General features: G+C 47.7%; 1 protein-coding gene across 11 annotated transcripts in view; it reads right to left on the reverse strand.

Annotated features, from left to right (window-relative positions):
* The window catches only part of TMEM63C (transmembrane protein 63C), a 113,636-nt gene that overhangs the window by 46,190 nt on the left and 51,982 nt on the right, over window positions 1-15,464 (reverse strand). For 6 of the 11 annotated variants that reach the window (XM_074327154.1, XM_074327157.1, XM_074327155.1 and 3 more), the window contains one exon: window positions 10,229-10,368. The exons of the other annotated variants lie outside the window; for them this stretch is intronic. The gene's annotated coding sequence lies outside the window, so the exon portion shown is untranslated. The remainder of the gene's footprint in view (window positions 1-10,228; window positions 10,369-15,464) is intronic. 11 annotated transcript variants of the gene reach the window in all.

The following is a 15,464-nucleotide window of genomic DNA, read 5'->3' on the forward strand; positions in this document are numbered from 1 at the left end:
GCAAGCCAGGAGTAGAAGCCTAAGAGGTAGTTATCAATATCCCCATTTTACAGGCAAAGGAACTGAGGCTCGCTCAAAGAGGCCTAAAGTCACACACCTGCAGAGAGTGAGGCAGGATTGGAATCGAAGTGTCTGGTTCCACTGTATCCTGAGGCGCCTGAAGGCACAACTGGGGAGAAAGTGGCTTTGCCCATTTCAGGAGGGCTGTATTTCTTGGGTACAGGAAGACAGGCTCTCAGATCTGTCTACATCTAAGGGACTCTCCACTAAAGGGGAGGAAAGGCTGCAGGTGGCACAGAGAGCTGGAATGCCGCAAGGGGAGAAGGTGGCCATCGGGACCATGCTGGAAGCTGAGTGTGATTGATGGCTTTCCCCTCATCCATTTCACCTCTGGGACCCCTCTCCTTGCCTGGAAGGTTCCTTTTACTGCCCTGAAGACCCTGCACCCCCTTCAGGGGTCCATGCCTTTCTGCCTATGGCCCCAAGTCAGGAAGTAGCCATAATAGTGCCCAAATGGGGCTGGAGGCAGGAGGGAGATGCAGATGTGGGCATGTCATTGAGGCCCAGACCCCTGGGAGCTGGGCAGCGACACTGGGAGACACCGGGACGAGGGGGGGTGACTCCCTGCTTGTGATAAAAAGGCAGGAAAGTAAGAACAGCAGAATATAATGCTGTTAAACTAGATGATCTCAATTCTAAACATTGAAAAAAAAAGAAAAGAAAGAATAAAAAACAAAATTATCGCTATAGAAAAACAGACCAGTTCTCTCCGGGTGGTGGTACTGTCAGTGGTCTTTTAAAAATGTTTTCTGAATTTGAAAAAGGGTTTGATATGCATATACATTATTGTTTATAATCAGAAAATTCCTACTTAGAAAGGAAGGCTTGATCTTTCCAGGCATATGTACCATCAGCTTCCATTGTTCCTTCTGCCTCAAAACCTTCTTCCCTCCTCAAGTGCCCTCGTTTTGACCAGCTCCCACTCGAGTTTGTTGATGGAGTGGAAGGAGTGGAGTAGCCCAGTGGCTTCTGTGCAGGCTGCCTCCTCAGAGAGAAGATTCAAGGGTCTGGGCTGAGCCAGGAAGATCAAGGTGGCCACCGGACCCCTGGAGTTTGGCCTGGAAGCCAGAGGCACCCTTCTCCCCAGATCAATAACTCCTCCTGGCGGACATGGTACAGTGCTGACCACAGCATCAAGACCCGAGAGCAGTGATCAGGGAGGAGGCTTGGTGCCCCTGCCCCCAGCACAGCTCTCAGTTGGGCAAATGGGGGCCAGCCAGCCATGCCAGCCCTCCATAGTGTAGCATTTAAATGTGGGTCCCTATGGAGAGCTAGATTCCTTGGGTCCAAATCCCACCTCTGCTCTTTACTAGCTCCATGTCTTTGGGCATGTTTCTTGACCTGTGCCTCAGTTTCCTTATCTGTAAGATGGAGATGGTAATAGCATCTACCTTATTGGGTGAATGTGAGGATTGCGTGAACCAATTTGCATGAGACCCTTAGAACAGAGCCTAGCACATAGCAATGGCTCGATATGGTTAGGTATTATTTTCCTTGTTATTACCTAGAACATTTGATTTTTATTTACAGGATGTCATAGCAAGTGGCCGATTCCCTCAGTGGATGGAAAGCTCCTTGGTGACAGAACCCATGGCTGGGTTTGCTCTTTCTTTTCTCTGCTGAACTAGGCAGAGCTTAGTGCTTTACAAATATTTGTTGAAGAAAGGAATGATTGGCGGTGGGATTAGGAGGGGTCTCATTTGGCCCCCAGGATGGATCTCAAACCCCCAGTGCTGTGGCTGGAGAGCCTCGTACAAATCCTCTAACCTAAGCCCCTCCTTCGCTGATGAGCAGAGGTTGCTGCTGGCTAACATTTCCCTGGCTTCCTCTCTCAGGCTGGGCAGCCCCTGCCCACCTCCGTCTCCTTCTCCCCCTGGAGCTCCGCTCAATCAGTAGATTGAGGGCATAGTGAAATCTTGACTGAGGCAGCCATTTATGTCTTGATTTAGAAAAAAAAATGTGGCACATCTCAAATCCCAGTGTTGTGGAGCACATACATCACCACCAGAAGCAGGTGAAGCTGCAGGCTTCAGTGTGACACAGTTATCGCCTTAATTCCCGTCTCCGTGGTAACAAGTCTGGACTAAGCCTCCAGCAAGCAAAGACTGGGCAAAGGGCTCACAGCGGCAGCACTCCCCCACCCCCACATTGTTCTCTCCCGAGCTGCTTCCCTGCTGGAGTTCCCACAGGAGTCCTGAGTACACTGAGAGGGGAGGGCAGGGGAGAGGAGATACAGACTTGGCAGATGCCCCATGGATCCAAGACTCAGCCCCAGTTACAGCCAGAAGGAAGGTGCACAGCAGCAGGATGAGGTTGGGTGCCATCCCACCCCAGCAGCTCCTGCTGCCAAGATGGGCTCTGGTGGATGGTGCCACATGCGAGGTGAGACAGAGAGATCCGGGCTCTACAGCCAGGAGGCTGAGCCCTGGCTCACGCGAACCCAACCAGTTGTTGATGATTTGTTAATGTGTAGCTAGAACCAGCCTTCACTGAGCACCTGCTCTGTGCCAGTACCGAGCTAGGAAGTGGGGAGGAAAGGTAAATTACAAAGGGATCTGCCCTCAGTCGGAATAGTCAGGTGGGGGAGGGGGGACCCAAACAGTGGGAAAGCAGCCAATCAGAATACAGAGTAACAGATGCCTGTTCAGTAAGGAAAGCAAGATGCAGGCAGCACATGGAGAACGCCGCCTCCCGGGTGCCTGCCTGCGCCTGGATTTTCTCTGCAGGAAGACGCTAGAAACTCTTGACAGTTGTTGCCTTCTGGGAGAGCAAGTAGGTGGAAGCTGAGGCAGGGTGAGGAAGACTTACTGTCATTATGGTCTCTCTTTTTACTTTTGAATTTTGTACCATGTGCATATCTAACCAAGCCAAACAAAGCAAAACCAAGATGAAAAGTAGCACCCGTACTGGGGTGTGACTTACTTTGTGCTGGGCTACAAAGGAGGAAAGAGCAGCTCTGACATTGAGGGGTTCTCCCCCCTCAGGATCTCCAGCTCCCATCCTCCAGGGGTGCGTGAGTGTGTGTCTGGCCCTTTCTCTGGGCCTGTGTAATTTGGGATGTGTAAGTGTATTGGGTTGAGCAGTATCCCTCCAAAGTTCATGTCCACCTGGAACCACAGAACATGACCTTATTTATGTGCATGTAATTGTATATGGTGATGGATGTTAACTAGATTTATTGTGGTGATCATTCTGCAATATATACATATAGCAAATCATTATGTTGTACACCTGAAACTAATATAATATGTCAGTTTTATCTCAATTTTTAAAAACTATATACATCCCGTTATTTAGAGATAGGTTCTCTGCAGATATAAGTTGTTAAAATAAAGTCATACTAGGTTAGGGTGGGTCCTAAATCCAATGACTGGTGTCCTTATAAGAAGGCTACATGGAGACACACAGAAAAGAAAACCACTGAAGAGAGAGGCAGCGACTGGAGCAATGCAGCTACAACTGAAGGAACTGCAAGGGTTGCCAGCAACCACCAGAAGCTGGGAAGAGGCAAAGATTCTTCCCTGGAGCCTGCAGAGGGAGCATGGCCCTGCCAACAACTGGATTTCAGACTTCTACCTTCCAGAACTGGGAGAGAATGGATTTCTGCTGTTTTAAGGCACCCTGTTTATGATAATTGTTACAGCTGTCCTAGGAAATGGATACAGTGGGTCTATGCATTTGTGTTTGTATATTTTAAGGTGTATCAATGTGTTTTGTGTGTGTCTGTGTATGTTTTGGGGGGTATCTGGTTATGCTTGAGATTGTGTTTGTGACTATAATTTGGGTTTGGGGGTGCATGCACATTTATGTGTTTATATGTACACACTGAGTTGTGTCTGTATATGCATTGGTGTGTGTCTCTGTATTTGTGTGTGTTGGTGTATGTGAGAGCATATGTGTGTGTAGCCAACAATCTCTAGGGTCTCTCTCAGCCCTAACAGTCCAGAAATCTTCCCTAGGGACCCTGCTGCAGGGGTTGGCCTCGAGGGGATGCTGGCCAGTGGCCGGGGGAGTGACCAGCATCACGGCAAGGTGGGGGCAGCATCCCTTTGGGTCTAGGGCCACTTGGGAAAGGGGGAGACCTGTGGGGGGAGTGTGCCAATTGCACCTGCCCTATCAGCACAAGCTGTGGGTCCAGCAGGAGCCATACCCTGGAGCCCATCCTGACAGCCTTCTCGGAAGCCTTCAGCACAGCCGGGACCCCCGAGAGGAACTCCACCTCCTATGAATCTGAGTTACTTTGAAACATTAGAGCTGTGGTTCTCAAACTGGGGAGCATCAACATCACTTGGCAGGCTTGTTACCCCACAGGTTGCTGGGCCCACCTGGCTCTCTGATGCTGTAGGTCTGGGTGGAGCCTGAGAATTTGCATCTCTAACAAGGTTCCTGGTGATACTGACACTGCTTGGTGTGGACATCCTGGTCTTTTAGGACAGACCCTGCAAAAGTCAGTCCTGAGCGGCCGGTTGGCTCAGTTCGTTAGAGAACAGTGCTCACAACACCAAGGTTGCTGGTTCGATTCCCACATGGGCCAGTGAGCTGCGCCCTCCACAATTAGATGGAAAACAATGACTTGACTTGGTTGGAGCTGATGGGTCCTGGAAAAACACACTGTTCCCCAATATTCCCCAATAAAAATTTTAAAAAAAGAAAAAGTCAGCCCTGGCAGGTTCAATCTTGTTCTCTTAGTCTCCTAGTCCCAGCCTCCCCTATGCCGCTCACAAAATTATTTATTCAGCAAAGTAATGGGCCAGACTCTGTTCTGCACTCAAGGCCCTTATAGTGTAGGCATAAGATTCTAGTGGGTCACAAACCCTCAAAGAAACCATGACAGGTCGGCATAAGTGCACTCTGGAGGCCTGGAGAAGGAATGCTGGGAGCCCTGGTGTGGGGACAGAGCCCCAGAAAGGTTTCCAGGCTCTCGGCCTCACATAGAAAGCTGCTGGCTCTGGTAGTAAATGGCCATCAACTGTGATTGGATGGCCACCAGCTGTGGCTAGTTGGTTGTCAGCTGTAACCAGTGAGCCATTGGCCACTAATATAACTGCTGTGGCTACGCTAGCAAAAAAATGGGGGCTAGCAAGAAGGTGGTGGCTGAGCTAGCAAGAGCGGATTGCAGAGAGGCAGATGCCGCCAGTGAGAATATAGTGATATGACTCCCCTACTTATGGCTCCGTGGGTGTTCCTTTTTGGCCTCACCATATCCTGCGTTCTTATGTGGGGAGCAGGAGCAGAGACCCCACCGGACGCCCCCCACGACACCTGGGCAATCCGGAAAGGCTGCCTGGAGGAGGGCTAGCCGGAGTCACATTAATTGAAGGTTTACTGCCTCACACTGTGCTAAGACTCTGCAAGTACAAGCTTTTAATCCTCACAACAACCCCAAGAAGGGAACTATTGTGTCTGAAGGGAGATCTGAGCCCAGTCTGGTTCCAGTAGCCATGTACCCAGTCTCAAGCGCATATGGGGCTTCCCAGTTGAAGAAGAGCTGCCATATGGAGGCCAGGGGCCGGCTATTCCAGGAGGACAGCATGCATGCACTAAAGCAGACGGGGAGGTGGACTCACATGGCGTTCAGGCTTTTCTCTGAGGGACTTTGGGTCCCCCAGATGGACATGTACCGCCCATCGGGGCAGCAGAGATGGGAGGGACACCAGACTCTGGCCCCATCTGTCTCAATAGGGTAGGAAGCACACTGGCTGCCAAGGAGGGAGGGGGATCAGAGAGAGGCAAAGGGAGCGGCCTCTCTGTGAGCACAGCTGCTCCAGTGATGGGTGGAAGCCAGATGGCAGAGGCTGCAGGTCTGGGTCACATGGCTTCCCAGGGCCTGGGGGGCAGAGAGGGCCAGGAACATGAGGGGCCTAAGAATCCCAGTGCTATTGTGATGGGGGCTCTCTACGTATGGATTTGCTGTCGAAGGTTCGCCCTGAAGAGACGCTGAGGGATGACTGGCTGGCACAACCGCCATGACTTATGGGGCCTCCACACTTTGGCCCCCAGGCGGTCTCTGTGTGGCCCTAGGGGTCACTGGCCTCCTCCACTAGGGCACTAGTCCCCAGGCCAGGGGCCAGCCTCATGATGACCTTGCTCCTGCCCCTTGGGTTGAGGGTTAGGAAAGCCACTCTGCTCCATGCTGAATGAGGACCCAAATAGCTACCTGAATCCAGAGAGCAATGAGCTCCAGCTGCAGCAAGAGGTATTCTAGTTAGGCACAAAGAAGCACTGGCCTGGGATGCTGAAGGGTGTGGTAGCTACTTCTGGGGTAGAAGAGACCTGTCCTTCTGTCTCTGTCTACCTGTCTGGAAAAAATATGGTGGGGGTTTCTCTCTCCCCTTCCTTTACTAGCTCCTCCATCGTATCTCACCTACATTTTAGTTCCCTCTCTCCTTTCCTGCTGGCCTCCCGCTTCTGCTTTCTTCGTCTGAATGGGCCAAAGGCACCCCCCAGCTTCTCCTGGTGTTGCTGGGGGTCTTTGAGCTTGGTCACACTCAATTCAGCCAAGGTTTGCCGAGCCCTACACCTGCCGGAGGTGAAAAGCTTCATGCTCTGCCTGGGGCACTTCCAGCCAGGGGGAGAGATCAGACAGTAAACTGCTACCTATACCCAAGACAGAGTAAGGGCCATGCAATGAGAAAGGTACAAGTCAAGGTGATGGGGCTCAGAGACCACAGCCCCAGGGGGCCAGGGAATTGGTCGCATGTGGCATTTCTAGGCTGACAAAAACCAAGGATGGGGGGGCAGGCAAAAGGGACAAATGAGGGGAGGATGAAAGCAGAGTGAAATATTCTAGAAATGGCAGGTAGAATGGCTTGGCTGCAGAGGTAGGGAGAGAAGAATCTGGTGAGATAACAGACAGATTGGGCCATGCGGTCCTGAATCTCAGGCTGAATGACTTGCAGTTAATTTGTAGGGAGCTGTTGAAGCTTTGGGAGGAAGGGCATGGCATCTGGGCTGGGACTTGAAGGGCTTCTAGATTTTGCTCCTTTCCTAGTATCTCATGAAAAGCACCTGGCCCTGATTCTGAGCCCACAGGCTTCTCAGGGTTCCCCAGAGGAGCAGATAATTGGAGTCTTAAATGTTGCCCTCAGTGAGGCTATCCTAAAGACCCTATTTAATCACACAAGTCCCCTGGCACTCCCGGTCCCCTTTCCTTCGCTTTTTCCATCGCATTTATCGCCTTCTAACATACTGACGTCATGCCTAGTTTATGCTGTTTATCATCTGCCTCCACCCTCGTTAGAATGAAAGCCCCATGAGGGCAGCATCCGTGTCTGTTTTACTTGCTGTTGAATGTCCCAGTGCCTAGCATATAACTGGAAACCCAGCAAATTCATTCATTTGTTGAATGAATCAAGAGAAAACTACCACCCTGCAAGCAACAGCAGGATCTTGTTTGTTCCCTCCTTGTCACTTCACTTCTGGCTTCCTGAGCTTGGCATTACCCGAGTGGAAAAATCTGAGGAAATCAGACAGAACTCTGTCTCTCCCCTGCTGTGCCTCTCACCCTTGCCAGGAGTCTGGGAAGATTTGGACTGTTTCTCCTCCCCTCCTCTGCCAAAACACCACCACTTTCCCTCGTCTTAGAGTGGAGGCCAGGGGAGAAAATTTTCAGCTAAGGAAAGCAAGAGGCTGGGAGCACTGAGGCAGCTCCACGGGGCAGTCTGGAAAAGCCACTCTGATGAACCGACCAGAATAACTTCAAATGACTGAATGCCCACCCCTTGCAGGCACTGGATAGGTGCTCTGGGCATTAGTTCCATGTTGGCCTCTTAGCCACCCTATGAAATTGGCATTATCCTCCCATTTTACATATGGGAAAATAGAGACTCAGAGGAGCTCATTGACCTGGCAAGTTCTCCACACCAGGTAAGGAGCCCCGTTTTGAACTCGGGCCTGCCTACTCCACCCAGTGCTCCTTTTTCCCTGGGACATGGCCTCCCTTCTGTCAGAGAAGCAGCTGAGATGCAGGCTGAGTGCAGAGCTTGCTGTGTTCTCCATCGAAGGCGCCCAATCACCAGGGTCTCTGCTGGCTTCAGGCTTCCCACCTGAGCTATGCCAGCTGAGCTTTTGGCCACCTTCCAGGGATGAATAAGGACAATGACGTCACGTCTGCCACCTGGCCTGAACTTCTCAGAGTGCGAGTTTAACTGCAGTCACTGCCTGTTCTGGCCTGTGGCCAGGCATCCTCTCCTCACTCGAATCTGAACCATGAGAGTCGGAGTTTAACATAGGGCTCCCTGCATTTGAGGCCCTAGCAGATCCAAGGGAAGCCAACTCTCCCCCCATGTGCACATCCAGCGTCCAACATCCAGGGCTGTCATATCTGGGCCATGGGTGGGGAGGCAGAAGAGCTTGGATCAAACCCGCAGCTGAGGTGGCCGCACTGCCATTCTTGAGGGTCTCAGTTTACTCACCTTGAGGGTGGAAACCCTCTCTCTCAGCAAATGTTACTGATTCTTATACACAAAGAAAATGATAGAGTTCTACCTTGGAGGCCTTTACAGGGCAGGTTAGAGCACCATCACTACAGATGCAATGGGGAGCCACGGATGATTTTAGAGCCAGGGAGCGAGACAACCACACTGTGCTTTAGGGTCACATAGTGACCTAGTGACGTAATCAGGCCGCATAGTGTGGCTGGGGGAGAAGAGGCTTTTGTAATGAGCCCAGCTAACGTGGTAAGTGCTCACCAAGTGCTAGATGATGTTTCAAGCACTTTACAGATATTAACTTTGATCTTCACAGTACCCCGAGGGTACTGTTGTTATCCCCATTTTACAGATGAAAAGACTGACGCACTTAGAGATTATAATGCTAGTACCAGTAGGCGGTGGAGCTGGGAATCAAACCCACCTGACTCCCGAGTCTGAGTTCTTTACCACGACTCGATGCTGCCTCTCCTAGTACTCTAGACGGGAGACCTAGTCCTCTAGACCAGGGTTCAGCCCAGGGTGGGGGCAGTGGGCAAGGCCGGAGGCACGGAAGTGAACTACTGCTTCGGGCTAAGACTCCTGGCCCTGGGGAGCTCTCACAAGGCCGCACCAGGAAATTCTAAGGGAGACGTGAACATCAAGCACTTTGATCTGCACAGAAAAGAACTATATCTAAGATTACTTTTATCGATAATAGCAATAATTACAATGTTCTTGGCCAACAGCCCACACAGGATAGCTGTTTCTTTCCCGGAAAAGAGATTTTAAAGACACTCTCAAACAGAGAAATCTTATACCAGTTACAGCCTCTCTTGACTAGCCAGTCCTTTCTTGATTTCATTTATTAACACGTTGCGTACGGATCACGAGAATCTTCATGAGGGATTTAAACCCCGCCGTACGCAACGTGTTAACTCGTTTACTTACTTAAATGTGGAAGAAAGCCTCACTTAGATGCTAGCCTAGCTTTAACACCGCCAGTATCCTTTTCACAAGGCAGGAGGAGTTGCTGGGAGTCACCCCATAGGTGGAAGGAGAGGAAAGGCTCCTGGGGCCGAGGCTCCTAGGGACCAGGCAGAAAGGACGCACCTGAACCAGGAAAGGCTACCTGAGACCTGCGAGCTTCCTGTGCTGTCCTGACAAGATTACCCCTGATTCCTCTGAGCTGTCCGGCTATAACATTTAAAACGACACTATTGATAGAAGTAATGCTTGAGAAGTAAAAGATTGAGGTTACACGGTATCACTACGATCCCTTCTAGCTCTATCGGTCTGTGAAGATACCATTTGTCATAACCCTTTCCTGAGTAAAAAGTGAGGAGAGGCAGGGAACTCTCAGAACAGCCATGTCTGGCTGGGTTCTGGGCCTGTCCCAAACCAGGGTCAGCTGGGCAAGAGCCACTCAAGGAACCCAGCTAGCAGCCCAGTCTGGGGGCATTTCTGCAGAGCAGGGAGCATCCTAACCAGAGCCAGAGAGCTTTGGTCCCCTTCCCAGGCCTTGAGAGCCAGGGTCATCTGGGATAGAGTCCTTCGGAGAGGGGACTGGGCCTTGCTGCACTCCCCTGCACCCCCCACCAGGCTGTGGGTTTAGGAGGGCTCAGGGAGAGCCTTCACCCAAGCGCTGAGTGGAGAGCCACAGGCCATGGCAGTGGGGTGGCTACGTTTCCTGGGCTTGAGGAAGGAGTTAGTACTAGGGTCTTAGCCCCGCTGGGTGGCAGGATAGCAAGAGCACCTACCTGGAGTAGTGGGTGAGGTTTGGGGTTTAGGCAGATGAGCGGTCACTGGCCCGTCTTCCTCTAGATCTGTCGTTAGGTGCTTCTGAGTAGCCCAACAACCCCACTCGACTCCTGAGCACAAAGGTGGCTCGTCCACGGCTCTGTGGCACAGGGACAATGAAGCACTTTCAGTGCGGGTGGGCATGGATCCCAACCCTGCCCCAGCCTCGCCGCGGCTCCTCCCCCCGCCCAGGCAGGCCAGACTGCTTCCAGGTCCAATATGCTTGTCAGCGTCTTTTCCCAAGGCCTGCTTCAGGGGAGCGATGGGGTGAGGGTCACCCCAGATGCAACCATGACTCCCAGTCTGCCTCCCACCCCCACATCCAGGTACCCACCCCTGAGGTGGCTGAGCTGGAGAGCCATCCTCCATCCCAGCAGAGCAGGGGCCCGAGGGAAAGGAATCCATGCATTGAGGACTGCATTGGAAGTCCAAGCACCAAGGTCTGCTCTGCCACTTCCCCCCGGTGAGCTGGAGCACCCCACTTTCCCTTACTGAGGTGACGGGAGTGAGCCTGGATACACGAACAATGCCAGCAAGGCTGAGCTGGGCAGATCAGAGAGGGCCATACCCATCCAGTGACTTCCAGTAAGACTTGAGAATCATTGGGAGGGGGGGCTGGCTAAAATGCAGGTTGAAGGGCCCTACCCTAGCCCACTGAATCCGACTCTCCAGGAAGGTGCCGGGAACCTGCATTTTACAAGATTCTTCATGTGGATGCACATGGAATGAGACTTGCTGGACTAGTGCTGGGAAAGGGCCAACAAGGCCCAGGATGAAGCTTTGCTCCTACTCATAAAAGGGACGTGGGTCCCTCTCCTGAAAGCAGCATCAGCATAGGAGCCAGTCTCTGCAGACAGGCCAGGGGACACCCCCAACCCCCACCCAGGCAGCTTGCTGAAACCTGTCTAGGTCTCATTTTCCTCATGGACAAAATGAAGACTGGAGGTGGTCTCTTGGGCCCTTTCAGATGTAAAAGTTTAATGTAAGAACTGGTGAACTCACTGAGAAACAAATTTGAAAAGAAAGTTCAGGGTGAGGTATTTTAAATAATATTCTCCCTTACAATTGGTCTCTTCTTAAATATTCTTTTTAAATTCTGAAAATCAGATGCTTATGGGGGGAAAAAATCAAACCTTTCAAAATAATACACAATGAAAAGTCTTTCTGCTATCGCAGACCTCTGTTCCACTCCCAAACATAAGCACGGTCAAGTTTCCTGTTCTAGTTTTCTTCAAGAATTTTTCCATAAATATTGACACATTTTCTATGCCTGCATCCTCTTTTTAAACCCAACCAGGAACATAGTCCTGGTACTCTGTCTTCGTTTTGTTAGTTAATATACACCACACATCTATGCATAGGAACACAGATAGATCCTTCATTCTCATAGTGTTCCCATCCAAGGATGCACTATAATTTATGGGCCTATATTCTGGTAACGGATATTTTGTTGTTTCTATATTTTTGCTGCACAAAGTTGCAATGACACCTTTGATTACATATCTTCGTGCATATGTGTGAGGTTAGCAGTAGGATAAATCCTTAAGGGTAAGGAGTCGAAAGTTAGGTGGATCTAAAATTCCGATAGGTAGTGCCAAATTGTCTTCCAAAGAGGATGAACCAGGTGGCACTGCCCAGCCATGCATGAGAATGTCTGTGGCCCCCCACCCTCAACACCACTGTGTGTTATCAAATCTTTAAACTTTGCCGTATGAGAGATGAAGAACGATGTCTTGTTTCAAAGTGTAATTCTTAATAATCAGAAAAGGCAGACATTGTTTTCATGTTTACTGATTGGTTGTCATTTGCATTTCCTTTTCCGTGAACTGTCTATGGTCTTTCTAATTGATCTCGCTGCTTTTTAAGAGGTTTTTCTAAATTAAGGCAACGAACTTTTGTCATGTGTATTGTCATTTGTCTCTTTTTTACTTTATTTAAGGCATCTTTTGCTTGAGGAATTTCAGATTTTTCTGCAGTCAAAAGTATTTCCTACTAGAGGACCCTAAACATATTTGCTTGTGTTTTTCACTAGAATTGTTAGGCTTTTCTTTCTTTCATTTTAATCGTTCTTCCTTTTTAATCTTTTCTTTCTAGAATTTATTTTGGTACAACAAGTGTGGTAGGGCCCAGTTTAATTTTTTCCCCAAGGGGCTTGATAGTTGTCCCAAAATTGTTTAAATAATCAATTTCCTTCCCCCCCCACCACCACCTTCCCTCTAGATTAAAAATCTCAATTTAACTATATAGTAGGATAGATACAAAAAACATGACCTCTGAGTGAAGTGCTAGTTCAAATCCCAATTTCACTGTATCTAGAAGTTACCTAACCTTCTTGTGCCTCAGTTTCCTCATCTAAAAATGGGGACAACAGGGGCAGCCAGATGGCTCAGTTGGTTAGAGCACGAGCTCTGAACAACAGGGTTGCTGGTTTGATTCCCACACAGGCCAGTGAGCTGCGCCCTCCACAACTAGATTGAAGACAACAAGCTGCCACTGAGCTTCCAGAGGGGGAACCGGATGGCTCAGTTGGTTAGAGCGCAAACTCTCAACAACAAGGTTGCCGGTTCAATTCCCGCAAGGGAGGGTGGGCTGTGCCCCCTGTAAGATGGAAAACGGCAACTGGACTTGGAACTGAGCTGCGCCCTCCACAACTAGACTGAAGGACAATGACTTGGAGCTGATGGGCCCTGGAGAAACACATTGTTCCCCAATATTCCCCAATAAAAAACCAAATATTTAAAAAATAAATTAAAAAAATAAAAATGGGGACAATAGCACCATCTGCATAGGGTTATTGTGAGAACTAAATGAGTTATTTCAGGTACGGGGTGTAGAAAGATGCAACTATGTCTTGTCTAGAGACTCACCTTAGCTGTAAAGACACACATAGGCTGCAAGTGAAATAATGGAAAAAAAGTATTCCATAAAAATGGTAACAAAAAGAGAGGCAGGGTGGCCATAATTGTATCAGACAAAATAGACTTTAGGTCAAATATGGCCACAAGAGACAAAGAAGGATATTATATAATTACAAAAGGTCAATTCTCCAGGAAGATATAAAAATTATAAACATATATATGCACCTAGCAGAGCACTCAAATATATGAAGCAAAAGTGAAAGAAAAAATAGTAATGCAATAATAGGAAGAGATTTCAATAAATCACTTTGAATAATAGGTAGAGTAACCAGACAGAAGATCAACAAGGAAACAGAGGACTTGAGTATATTCAACACTATAGACGAATTGGACCCAACAGAATATACAGAACACGCCACCCAACAGCAGCAGAATACACATTCTTCTCAAGTGCACATGGAATATTCTCCAGGATAGAGCACGTGTTAGGCTACCGGTGAGGAGTGTAGAACAGTGCCTGGGACATGGGAACTACTTATATATTGGCAGTTACTATGATCACCATATTAAATGTGCTTTGTCTTTGTCTAGATACTCTTTTCTCTTCCGTTGATCTGTGAGCCAGTTCCACCATTTGACAAATACGTATCTATTATTATGTGTCTAAGTGCTGGGGAACCAGGAGTGAATAGCAGTACTAAGGGCTGTTCTTGCCAACTCTGGTTAGATTTACTTCCAGTTACGTTTAGCACTTTTACCGTGCTAGTATCATAATTGTAAATGTTTACAATATTGATATTGTAAATGTTTCCTTCCAGTATGTTTTAAAAGAGGCTAAGGTTTACATATAGAAAAGCTATACATTTTTGGTTTTAATATTTATTAGCAGTCATCTTAGTATTTTTTATTACTTCTAATAGGTTTTTCAGTGGATTGTCTTATTCTTTTTTATTATAGGGGATCAATCTTATCACCTGCAATTTTAATTGATAAATTGGCCTCCCTTTATAACTTCTATTTTCAAAATTTGTATTGGCTTGTACTTCTAGGGAAGTGTTAAGGAATAAAGTTAACAGTGGTTATTTTTTCCTTGTATGTGTTTATGTCCATATAACACACATATACACATACATACACACACATAAAATCATGTTAAGTAATATCTACCTATTCCTATTAAATAAGAGTTAAAATTAGAGATATATGTTGAATTTTATCAGTCTTTTTAGGCATTTTTAACACTTATGGAATTATTTATATGATATTTCATCTCTTTTGAACTATTAATTTGTTCAATTATATTAATAGTTCTTCTAATATTGAATCCATATTTCTGGGATATAGCCCCACTTGCTTGTGGTATATTCATTTTTTTTAACATAATGCAGTGTGAGTCTATTTGTTGCTCTTCATGAAAAATTTGCACCAATATTCATAAATAAGGTTTTTGAAAGTAATTTTTCTCTTTTTTTGTGTTGTCTTTGTCAATGTGTGGTGGCTTTATAGAATAATTTTGAATCTTTCCTTCACTATCATCTGGTACGGTTGGTGCAGTTTAAATAACATTGCAACTATCTCTTGCTTGAAGGTCCAATGGAAATTAAATGCTGTCTAAATCTGGGTTTTTTTCAGAGGAGAGTTTTATGAAAACTCAGTTTCTTCCATGATTATTGATCTGTTAGGGTTTCTAATTCTTCTGGTACCAAACTGATGACTTATATTTTCTCAGAAAATTCAGTTACAGCTGGTTTTCAACTGAATTTGCATGTGGTCAACCATCGTATCCTCTAATAATCCTATTTTCCCTGTATCAGTGGCTATTTCCCCCTTTTAACATCCAATGTTATTTATCTGGCTATTATCTGGCTGTTTTCCCTCAGGAGCCTATTTACTATGTTCACAGCCCAAAAATAGAGAAGCCGGAATCAGGGACGAGGATGAGGAAGGTAGCAGGAGAGAGGCAGCTTGACAAGCGTTAAGTCACTCAGCAAACATTTAAGAAATGCCAAGAGCCTGGCCTGCTCACATATTTCCTGGCCTTGAACACCCTACATATCCTTTCCTAACTCCCCCACCCCCAGTTAAACCCACCAGCTTCCACCCTGCCTTCAACACCCAGCTGTCAAATCAGCTTTGGAAGTTTTCCAGGCTTCCTGGGAAAAGTCGGCGCCTTTCTTCTGACATCCCAGACATCTTTTTTTTTTCCATTTTGAAAAATTTTGAACACAAAAAAGTTAAAAGTATAAAACCGACAGAATTAATAAATGGTACCATTCTGTCATCTTTGCTTCAGATCTTTTTGTTAAAAGAAGCGTTGCTGAGAAATGAGAAAGCCTTC

This window comes from Rhinolophus sinicus, linkage group LG03 (assembly GCF_036562045.2).
Source record: "Rhinolophus sinicus isolate RSC01 linkage group LG03, ASM3656204v1, whole genome shotgun sequence".
In the NCBI taxonomy this organism is placed as follows: Eukaryota; Metazoa; Chordata; class Mammalia; order Chiroptera; family Rhinolophidae; genus Rhinolophus; species Rhinolophus sinicus.